Source organism: Mastomys coucha, unplaced genomic scaffold, assembly GCF_008632895.1.
Source record: "Mastomys coucha isolate ucsf_1 unplaced genomic scaffold, UCSF_Mcou_1 pScaffold20, whole genome shotgun sequence".
Taxonomy (NCBI): Eukaryota; Metazoa; Chordata; class Mammalia; order Rodentia; family Muridae; genus Mastomys; species Mastomys coucha.
Window position 1 is genome coordinate 6,148,747 of NW_022196903.1, and position 9,896 is coordinate 6,158,642.

The 9,896-nt window shown below is 36.9% G+C and overlaps 1 long non-coding RNA gene across 2 annotated transcripts in view; it reads left to right on the forward strand.

Moving 5' to 3' along the window:
• LOC116098578 overlaps positions 1-9,896 on the forward strand; it is a 72,556-nt gene that overhangs the window by 55,738 nt on the left and 6,922 nt on the right. For both annotated transcript variants that reach the window (XR_004121879.1, XR_004121878.1), the window contains exon 4: positions 6,821-6,947. This is a non-coding gene — a long non-coding RNA (uncharacterized LOC116098578). The remainder of the gene's footprint in view (positions 1-6,820; positions 6,948-9,896) is intronic.

The following is a 9,896-nucleotide window of genomic DNA, read 5'->3' on the forward strand; positions in this document are numbered from 1 at the left end:
CTCCTTCTCCAGCACCATATCTGCCTGTATATGTCCATGCTTCAAACCATGACAATAATGAACTGAATAAAACTTTAAACTATAAACCAGCACCAAACTTAATGTTTTCCTCTATAAAAGTTTCTGTGATCATGTTGTTTCTTCACAGCAATAAAACTCTAACTAAGACAGAAGTTGGTACCAGGGCTATTGTATTGCTGAAATAGGCCTGGCCATGATATTGTTTAGAGGAATGAAGATTTGGGGATATCACATTAGGAAAGCAATGAAATGACTTAAACAGAGATTATTTGACCATTTTAGCAATGACATGGAAGGCAATGGTAATAAGAATGATTTGGACTGTGGGGGCATGGGTAAAGAGCTTTCAGAGGAGAACTTGGTATGTTATTACCTAGAAAGCATTCTTGTGATATTTTGGTGAAGAACGTGGCTGCTTTTTAGTGAAGAATTTGCCCGAGGCTAAAGTGAAGAGTACACACACACACACACACACACACACACACACATATACATATTAGTTACTGTTTTATTATTTTTATAATTGTTATATTTATAGTTGTATAATTAAATATAATTTTAATATATTATATATTTAAGATATAATTATATTTTAATAAATATAATTAATACAATTTTTATAATTGAATAATTTTATAATAACAATACTTTTGTTATTGTTATAATTGTTAGTTATTGGCTGCTGGGCTACTCTAATTTATTTGTTGGCTATAATGTTTCCATTGTAACCCCCAAAGACCCCAGGCTTCTGTCTAGACTATAGGTTGCTGTTCTTAAACTGACAACAAAGCCCCATTGTTGAAGGCAGCATCTATACAACTCTAGGAATATAGAAAAATTAATACGATACAGAGAGCCTTTACCTTCACATGCTAGTATCTTTGAAACAAAATGCTATGCTGCATACTACCAAAGGAGAATTGTAATTGCTAACTGTCTTTGCAATTGATTTCTATGGAAGGGCAACATAACCACAGCAACTCTTATAAAGGAAAACATTTAATCTGGGTTGTCTTATAGTTTCAAAAGTTTAATCCATTATTGTCATGGCAGGAAGCATGGCAGTGTCCAGGGAGACATGGCATCAGAAGTGGAGCCAAATGTTTTACGTCTTGATCCAAAGGCAGCAGAAGGAGACGATGTCAATGTACATAGATTGAACATAGAAATCCTTACAATCTCCTCTCACAAGGACAAAATTCCTTCTACAAGGCCATAACTACTCTAACCAGCCACACATCATAGTAGTGCCACTCCTTATAGGCCAAGCTTTCAAACACGTGATTCTGTCAGGGCCATATTTATTCAAATTACCAAATTAACTTCCTGGCCCCATAAGCTTGTAGTCATAACATAATACAAAATGTATTTAGTTCAACTTCAAAAGTTCCCATAGTCTATTACATCTGAATGATGTTTAAAAGCCTACCAAAACCCACAACACCCAGAGGAAGACACACTCCCAGGTGCTCTGACATGCCCAGAATCAAAGGTGAGGTGAGGAGGACCAAATATCTGTCCCAACACTGGAAGCAACTGGGACCAGTGGAACCAGGCACAGAGGAACTCCACCAGTCCAGTGACTTGGGTTCCTTCCAGTCTTTCTGGCCTGGGGTCCAGAGCAGACCTTGGGCACAAGCTCTGCAGCTAGTCCCACAACACCCAGAGGAAGCTCCACTCCCAGGCACTCTGACACATCCAGGATCAGAGGTGAGCAGGAACCAACATCTGTCCCAACACTGGGAGTAACTGAGACCAGCAGGACAAGGCACACAGGAACTCCACCAGCCCAGTGACTCCGGTTCCTTCCAGTATGTCTGGGTTAGTGTCCTGAGCAGACCTTGGCACAAGCTCTGCAGCCAGTTCCACAACTCACAGAGAAAGCAACTTTTATAATACTTATTTTTATTGTTATAATATTTTATACATTTTAAGGAATATGACAAAAAGATATTGTAGGTATTGAAGGGGGGTCTATGGGAGGAGCAGTGGTACAAAAGGGAAACAAGAATGTGATTCAATTCTATTTAATTAAAATATGTTTTTAAATGTTAACAAATTCAGATAAATTGAAATCATGTATTTTTCTCATCATAATGCAATAAAAGTTTAGGAAAAAAAGAAGGAGGAGAAGAAGAAGAAGGAGAGGAAGAGGAAGAAGAGGAGGAAGAGGAGGAGGTGGGAAAAGAAGAAAGAAGAAGAAGAAGGAGAAGAAGAAGAAAAGAAGAAGAAGAAGCGGAAGCGGAAGCGGAAGAAGCAGCAGCAGAAGCAGAAGCAGAAGCAGAAGCAGAAGCAGCAGAAGCAGAAGCAGAAGCAGAAGCAGCAGAAGCAGAAGCACTACACCAAATTAATCAACATGTATTGACAACTAATTTCTACAAAGCTTTGAGTGTACTATCATCAGATTTTTTACTTGCTTAGTTAGTGTCACACCAAGGTATTTTATATTCTTTGTAACTATTGTGAAAGGTGTTGTTTCCTTAATTTCTTTCTCTGCCTGTTTATCCTTTGTGTAGAGGAAGGCCTCTGATTTGCTTGAGTTAATTTTGTATCCAGCTACTTTGCTGAAGTTGTTTATCAGGTTTAGGAGCTCTCTGGTGGAATTTTTGGGGTCACTTAAGTAAACTATCATATCATCAGCAAATAGGGGTAATTTGACTTCTTCCTTTCCAATTTGCATCGCTTTGGTGTCCTTTTGTTGCCTAATTGCTCTGGCTAGGACTTCAAGTACAATATTGAATAGGTAGGGGGAGAGTGGGCAGCCTTGTCTAGTCCCTGATTTTAGTGGAATTGCTTCAAGTTTCTCTCCATTTAGTTTGATGTTGGCTACTGAATTTCTGTATATTGCTTTTACTATGTTCAAATATGAGCCTTGAATATCTGATCTTTCCAAGACTTTTATCATGAAGGGATGTTGGATTTTGTCAAATGCTTTCTCAGCATCTAGGGAGATGATCATATGGTTTTTGTCCTTGAGTGTGTTTATATAGTGAATTACGTTGATGGATTTCCATATGTTGAACCATCCCTGCATCCCTGAGATGAAGCTTACTTGGTCATGGTGGATGATCGTTTTGATGTGTTCTTTGATTTGGTTTGCAAGAATTTTATTGAGTATTTTTGCATCGATATTCATAAGGGAAATTGGCCTGAAGTTTTCTTTGTTAGGTCTTTGTGTGGTTTAGGTATAAGAGTAATTATGGCTTCATAGAATGGATTAGGTAGAGTGCCTTCAGTTTCTATTTTGTTGAATAATTTGAGGAGTATTTGTATTAGGTCTTTGAAGGTTTGATAAAACTGCACTAAACCCATCTGGTCCTGGGCTTTTTTTGGTTGGGAGACTGTTAATGACTATTTCTATTTCCTTAGCAGATATGGGACTGTTTAGATCATTGATTTGACCTTGATTTAACTTTGGTACCTGGTATCTGTCTAGAAAATTGTCCATTTCATCCAGGTTTTCCAGTTTTGTTGAGTATAGGATTTTGTAGTAGGATCTCATGATTTTCTGAATTTCCTCAGTGTCTGTTGTTATGTCTCCTTTATCATTTCTGATCTTATTAATTAGGAAATTATCTCTGTGCCCTCTAGTTAGTCTGGCTAATGGTTATCTATTTTTTTGACTTTCTTAAAGAACCAGTTCCTGGTTTGGTTGATTCTTTGTATAGTTCTTTTTGTTTCTATTTGGTTGATTTCAGCCCTGAGTTTGATTATTTCCTGCCTTTGACTCCTCGGGTGAATTTGCTTCTTTTTGTTCTAGCACCTTAAGGTGTGCTGTCAAATTGTTGGTGTATGCTCTTTCCAGTTTCTTTTTGGAGGCACTTAACGCTATGAGTTTTCCTCTTAGCATTGCTTTCATTGTGTCTCATAAGTTTGGGTATGTTGTGGCTTCATTTTCATTAAACTCTAGAAAGTCTTTAATTTCTTTATTTCTTCCTTGACCAAGTTATCATTCATCGAGTAGAGGTTGGCCCTCCACTTGCAGGGAAGGGGCAGAGAAGGTCGCTGATCCACCTTTGTCACTCAGAAGCTGAGAGGATACTGTCTATGCACTCTCTGATAAGTAAATATTAGCCCAGAAGATAAGAATACACAAAGGACAATCCACCATCCAAGAAACTCAAGAAGAAGGAAGACCAAAGTGTGTATACTTCATTGTTTCTTAAAAAGGGGAACAAAATACCCATAATAGGAGTTGCAAAGACAAACTATGGAGCAGAGACTGAAGGAAGGACAATTCAGAGACTGCTCCATCTGGGAATCCTTCCCATATTCAATCACCAAACCCAGTCACTACTGTGGATGCCAGCAAGTGCTGGCTGACAGGAGCCTGATATAGCTGTCTCCTGAGAGGCTCTGACAGTGCCTGATTAATACAGAAGCAGAGGCTCACAGACATCCATTGGACTGAACACAGGTTCCTCAATGAAGGAGCTAGAGAAAGGACCCAAAGAGCTCATGGGTTTGTAGCCCCTTAGGACAAAAAACAATATGAACTAACTAGTACCCTCTTAGGTTCCAGGTGCTAAACCACCACCCAAAGAGTACACATGGTGGGACCCATGGCTTCAGCTGCATATGTAGCAGAGGATGGCCAAGTGGGTCGTCCATGGGAGGAAAGGACCTCCATCCTGTGTAGGCGAATGCTAGGGCCACAAGTTGCCAGGATGGATTGGTGGGCTGGGGGACAGGGGAGGGAACAGGGTTTTTGCTTTTTTGTTTTTTGTTTTTGTTTTTGTTTTTGTTTGTTTTGGTTTGGTTTTGGTTTTTGGTTTTTTTGGTTTTTTTTTTTGGAGGGGAAATGGGAAAAGGAGATATCATTTGTAATATAAATAAAGAAAATATCTTATAAAGAAAAAGATAGTAAGATGCAGAGAGGAGGGCAACCAATCTCATGGCTACTTTACCTCTCTGTATAGTAAAAAGTAGCCCTATGAAGAAATAGAAGAAACTGATACAGCAAACAAAATTTGATAGGACACCTGAGAAACTCACAAAGTTTTCCTTCACATTTTTCCAGGAAGAATGCACCTTCTTCACCCTAAGTCCTAATATTCTGAAATTGTCATAAGCAACCTAACACCAGAAGACTGGATTTTTGCAATTAATTTGATGATAGATTGTTTTTATACAAATGCCTGATTTTCTGATGATAGAGAATATCATTCTAATTGGACTCTTGAACCACTGTGAACATCTCTCATTCTTGTTTTTCTTTTGTTCTGTGTCCTAAGGTTTTGTCAGTCATAAGTCTCACTTGTTTCTGGCAGTTTTTTTTTTCAGATTTCTGATATTCATAGTTTACTTGCACTGAAAAGGGAGCTCCTCATGTCTCAATATCCCCATTCTATTCTCCATCCCTTTCTCTCTCCTCTTTCCATCTTTTGCTCTCATTGGTGTTTTATGCAGGTGCTCAAAACTTCTATGTGTTTATAATTCCTTCAGGTGGGCCCAATTCAGAAAAGTCAGCACTTCTTGCTCTTCCCTGTTCACTGTATCCCAGGGTACTTACCCTGTCTGTTCTTTGGTATTTGCTGGAACTAAGAGAAAGTGAACCAGATGCCCTACAAGGGCTACACACATTGAGCTGTCATTTATTTTTTACCTCTGAAAATTATCCTTTTGAATATTATTCATATTGTCAGAGATGTAACTACTTTAAAAATCATTAGGAGTTACAAAGTTTTGTGAATCATCCATAAAAATTAAGAAAATTGGTTTTCAATTTGGGTCTTTCAAAATCCTAGCCATAACAACATTTTCCATTTTGAAAACCTTGTGTGATATGATGTGTGGTCACATGTAGGTGAACAACTTAATAAATGTATTTGTTGATTGTTTCAGTATCATTGTTTAGCATCATGTCCTTCTGAAACTGCAACAATAACATCAAGGTACCTTTCAGAGAGATTTAGATTCATCTTAATGAATTCCCAATTTATTTAATCCTTCAAAATGTTTTCTTTCTTTCCCATGTGTTACAAATATATGGGCATTGAACTCACTCTTAAGCCTTGCCAAGGTTGCCTCTCCAGAGGATACATTGCTTTTCTTTTGTATTTTTGTTCAAATAGTGCTCTATTTGCCTTCATTGCTCAGTAATTCAATTAATTCTAATTATTCTCACCTTTATTATCACTTTTTCCCATGGGAAGATTCCTATTATAATGGTATATTGGGTGACTTCTTTTGTTTCTTGACTCTGGAGTAGCACCCATTTAAGGTATTTTATTAAAATGCAAATTTTATATCTTTAAAAATTTAATGTACTTGAATATATATGTTTAATTAAAAGGTATGCATGGGATAGAGGAGACATCAGAAGAATTATACTACTTTTTCTTCAAACAATTTTCAGGAGAAAGAATCTTTTCCATGTGTAAATATATCTCATTATGTTGGCTTAAACACACCTCGAGGCAAACGGACACTGATGGGCATAAAACTCATATAAGCATACAAATAAGAGTTCATGTCATATTTTTGTTAAGGCCTCTCTGTCTGTCAATCTACAAGTAAGTATAAATACTAAAGTATTTGTATGCTATTAAATTTTATCCCTTGATAGTCCTGTTTCATGTCTGAGATTTTGTAGACCTACAAATATTTTACAATTATATGTATCTCCACTCCTATGTCTTGTAGGATAATGTCTAGTGAGATGAGTGAGACACTGTAGATTAATTAATGGACAGTGTGAATAGGCTCTTCTAAACTCTGTGGGATACGTTTGCCTATACAGTATTAACATATCAGTAATTTGAAAATCTTGATGCAATTTTGCTCTTGTACCCATCAGTGTTAACATGGTGGGAGGTGTTCTGTACCGAAGGAAGGGAAGTGAAAGCTGATTGTGTGCTGCTGGATGATGGCACAGCACCATTAATAGAAGGGGAAGAAGGAGCATGCCAACTCAATGAAAGGAAGTAAGCACTACCTCACATCTTTATTATTTAGATATTTATGAAGATTTTTAAGAGTCCTGCTTTGAGTCATTTTTTTTTTCATTAATGAAAGTACTGGTAGCTGAGCAAGGAGAGAATTCATAGACTGTGAGAAAGTCTAGTTTCAGACAATGTTAAAGTAGGAAAGTGGAGAACATTCCAGTGCTTGAGATGAAAGCTTCTTGTTGCTTTTCATTTTCCTTTTTTCTACTATAGTGTATTGATTTAAAAACATTGTTTAAAGTCCCACTGAGTTGGTTTCAAATGGTAAGCACAGTTTCTCTCGGAGAGACAAGAACAGATGCACACTTTAGCTGTGACACAAAAATTACAGGTTCCTAGACTAAAAATAGTTCCCTTAATATGTATGTGTTGTATTGTCACTGCCATTCTTCCTAAAAGGATGAGACTGGCAGCTGTTATTAATAAGTACGCTGATTATGGGTATCTTTTTCACTACACTTAAATCTCAGACCTTTGGCAGTCTTTCAGAGAATGCAGTTCCACATTTATGTCATTGTTAATTTTGTCTTTTGCTACAAGGTCTTATATGTAGCTATGACTTGTATCACCTAGGTAGGTTAGCCTAGGATTACTGTGGACTTTTATCATTGCATTTTAGACTGGCAAGTGCAGAGCCTAGTATTTTGTCCCATCATGTATAGCTATAAATTTTTATTACAAGATATGAAATTGATCAGATCATTCCTAATGCAAGTTAAATTTTTTGTTTTAATAACCATTTTTATATTTAAATTAATATATTTTTCATGCTTGAACATTAAATTATTTGCTCTTATTACAAAATAAAAATGTGTAATGTCATTATGGATGAATAAAGTTATGCAATGACAAATCAAGTAATTCTATTCCCATATTAAAAGAGAAATAATTTTATTAACTATGAAGGGTAAAGTCAATGTTTTTCTTTGCATAGAGTATGATGGTTTGCAAAACCACCATTTTTAAAAATTTGTTTATTTATTTATTTATTTATTTATTTTTATACTTCATATTTTATTCCTCTCCCCACCATCCACCCTTAAACTGTTTCACATCCTATAATTCCTTCCCACCCCCTTCCCAAGTGAATATCTCCACCCCATACCACAATGGACCTCTAAACTCCCTGGGGCCTCCAATGTCTTGAGGGTTAGGTGTATCATCTCTGAATGAACACAGATAAAGCAGTCCTCTGCTATATGTGTGTTGTGTGTTGATATCTTAATATCAGCTGGTGTATGCCACCTGTTTGGTAGTTCACTGTTTGAGAGATATCAGGGGTCCAGATTGAGACTTTTGGTCCGCCTACAGAGTTGCCCTCCTCCTCAGCTTCTTTCAGCCTTTTTCCTAATTCAACAACAGGGGTCATCCCAGGGATGTAGGGATGGTTCAATATTTGGAAATCCATCAATGTAATTCACTATATAAACAAACTCAAAGAAAAACCATATGATCATCTCCCTAGATGCTGAGAATACATTTGACAAAATCCAACATCCCTTCATGATAAAAGTCTTAGAGAGATCAGGAATTCAAGGCCCATACTTAAACATAGTAAAAGCAATATACAGCAAACAAGTAGCCAACATCAAACTAAATGGAGAGAAACTTGAAGCAATCCCACTAAAATCAGGGACTAGACAAGGCTCCCCACTCTCTCCCTACCTATTCAATATTGTTCTTAAAGTCCTAGCCAGAGCAATTAGACAACAAAAGGAGATCAAAGGGATACGAATTAGAAAGGAAGAAGTCAAATTATCACTATTTGCTGATGATATGATAGTATACTTAAGTGACCCCAAAAATTCCACCAGAGAGCTCCTAAATCTGATCAACAAATTCAGCAAAGTAGCTGGATATAAAATTAACTCAAGCAAATCAGTGACCTTCCTATACACAAAGGATAAACAGGCAGAGAAAGAAACTGGGGAAACAAAACCCTTCACAATAGTCACAAATAATATAAAATACCTTGGTGTGAGAATCTAACTAAACAAATAAAAGATCTGTTTGACAAAAACTTCAAGTCTCTGAAGAAGGAAATTGAAGATCTCAGAAGATGGAAAGATTTCCCATGCTTGTGCATTGGCAGGATTAATATAGAAAAATGGCCACTTTGCTGAAATCAATCTGCAGATTCAATGCAATCCCCATCAAAATTCCAAGTCAATTCTTCTTAGAGTTAGAAAGAGCAATTTGCCAATTCATCTGGAAAAACAAAAAAACCCAGGATAGCCAAAACTATTCTCAACAATAAAAGAACTTCCTGGGCAATTGCCATCCCTGACCTCAAGCTGTACTAAAGAGCAATTGTGATAAAAAAAAAAAAAAACTGCATGGTATTGATACAAGTGAAAGGCAGGTAGATCAATGGAATAGAATTTAAGACCCAGAAATGAACTCACACACCTATGGTCACTTTATCTTTGACAAAGGAGCTAAAACCATCCAGTAGAAAAAAAGACAGCATTTTTAACAAATGGTGCTGGTCAACTGGTGGTTAGCATGTAGAAGAATGCAAATTGATCCATTCATATCTCATTGTAAAAAAGGTCAAGTCAAAGTAGATCAAGGACCTCCACATAAAACCAGATACACTCAAACTAATAGAAAAGAAAGTGAGGAAGAGCCTTGAGCACATAGGTACAGGGGAAAGTTTCCTAAACAGAACACCAGTATCTTCTGCTCTAAGATCAAGAATTGACAAATGGGACTTCATAAAACTGCAAAGCTTCTGTAAGGCAAAAGACACTGTCAATAGGACAAAACAGCAACCAACAGAATAGGAAATGACCTTTAGCAATCCTATATCTGATAGAGGGCTAATATCCAATATATACAAAGAACTCAAGAAGTTAGACTGCTCCACCATGTTCATAGCAGCCTTATTTATAATAGCCAGAACCTGGAAACAACCCAGATGTCCCT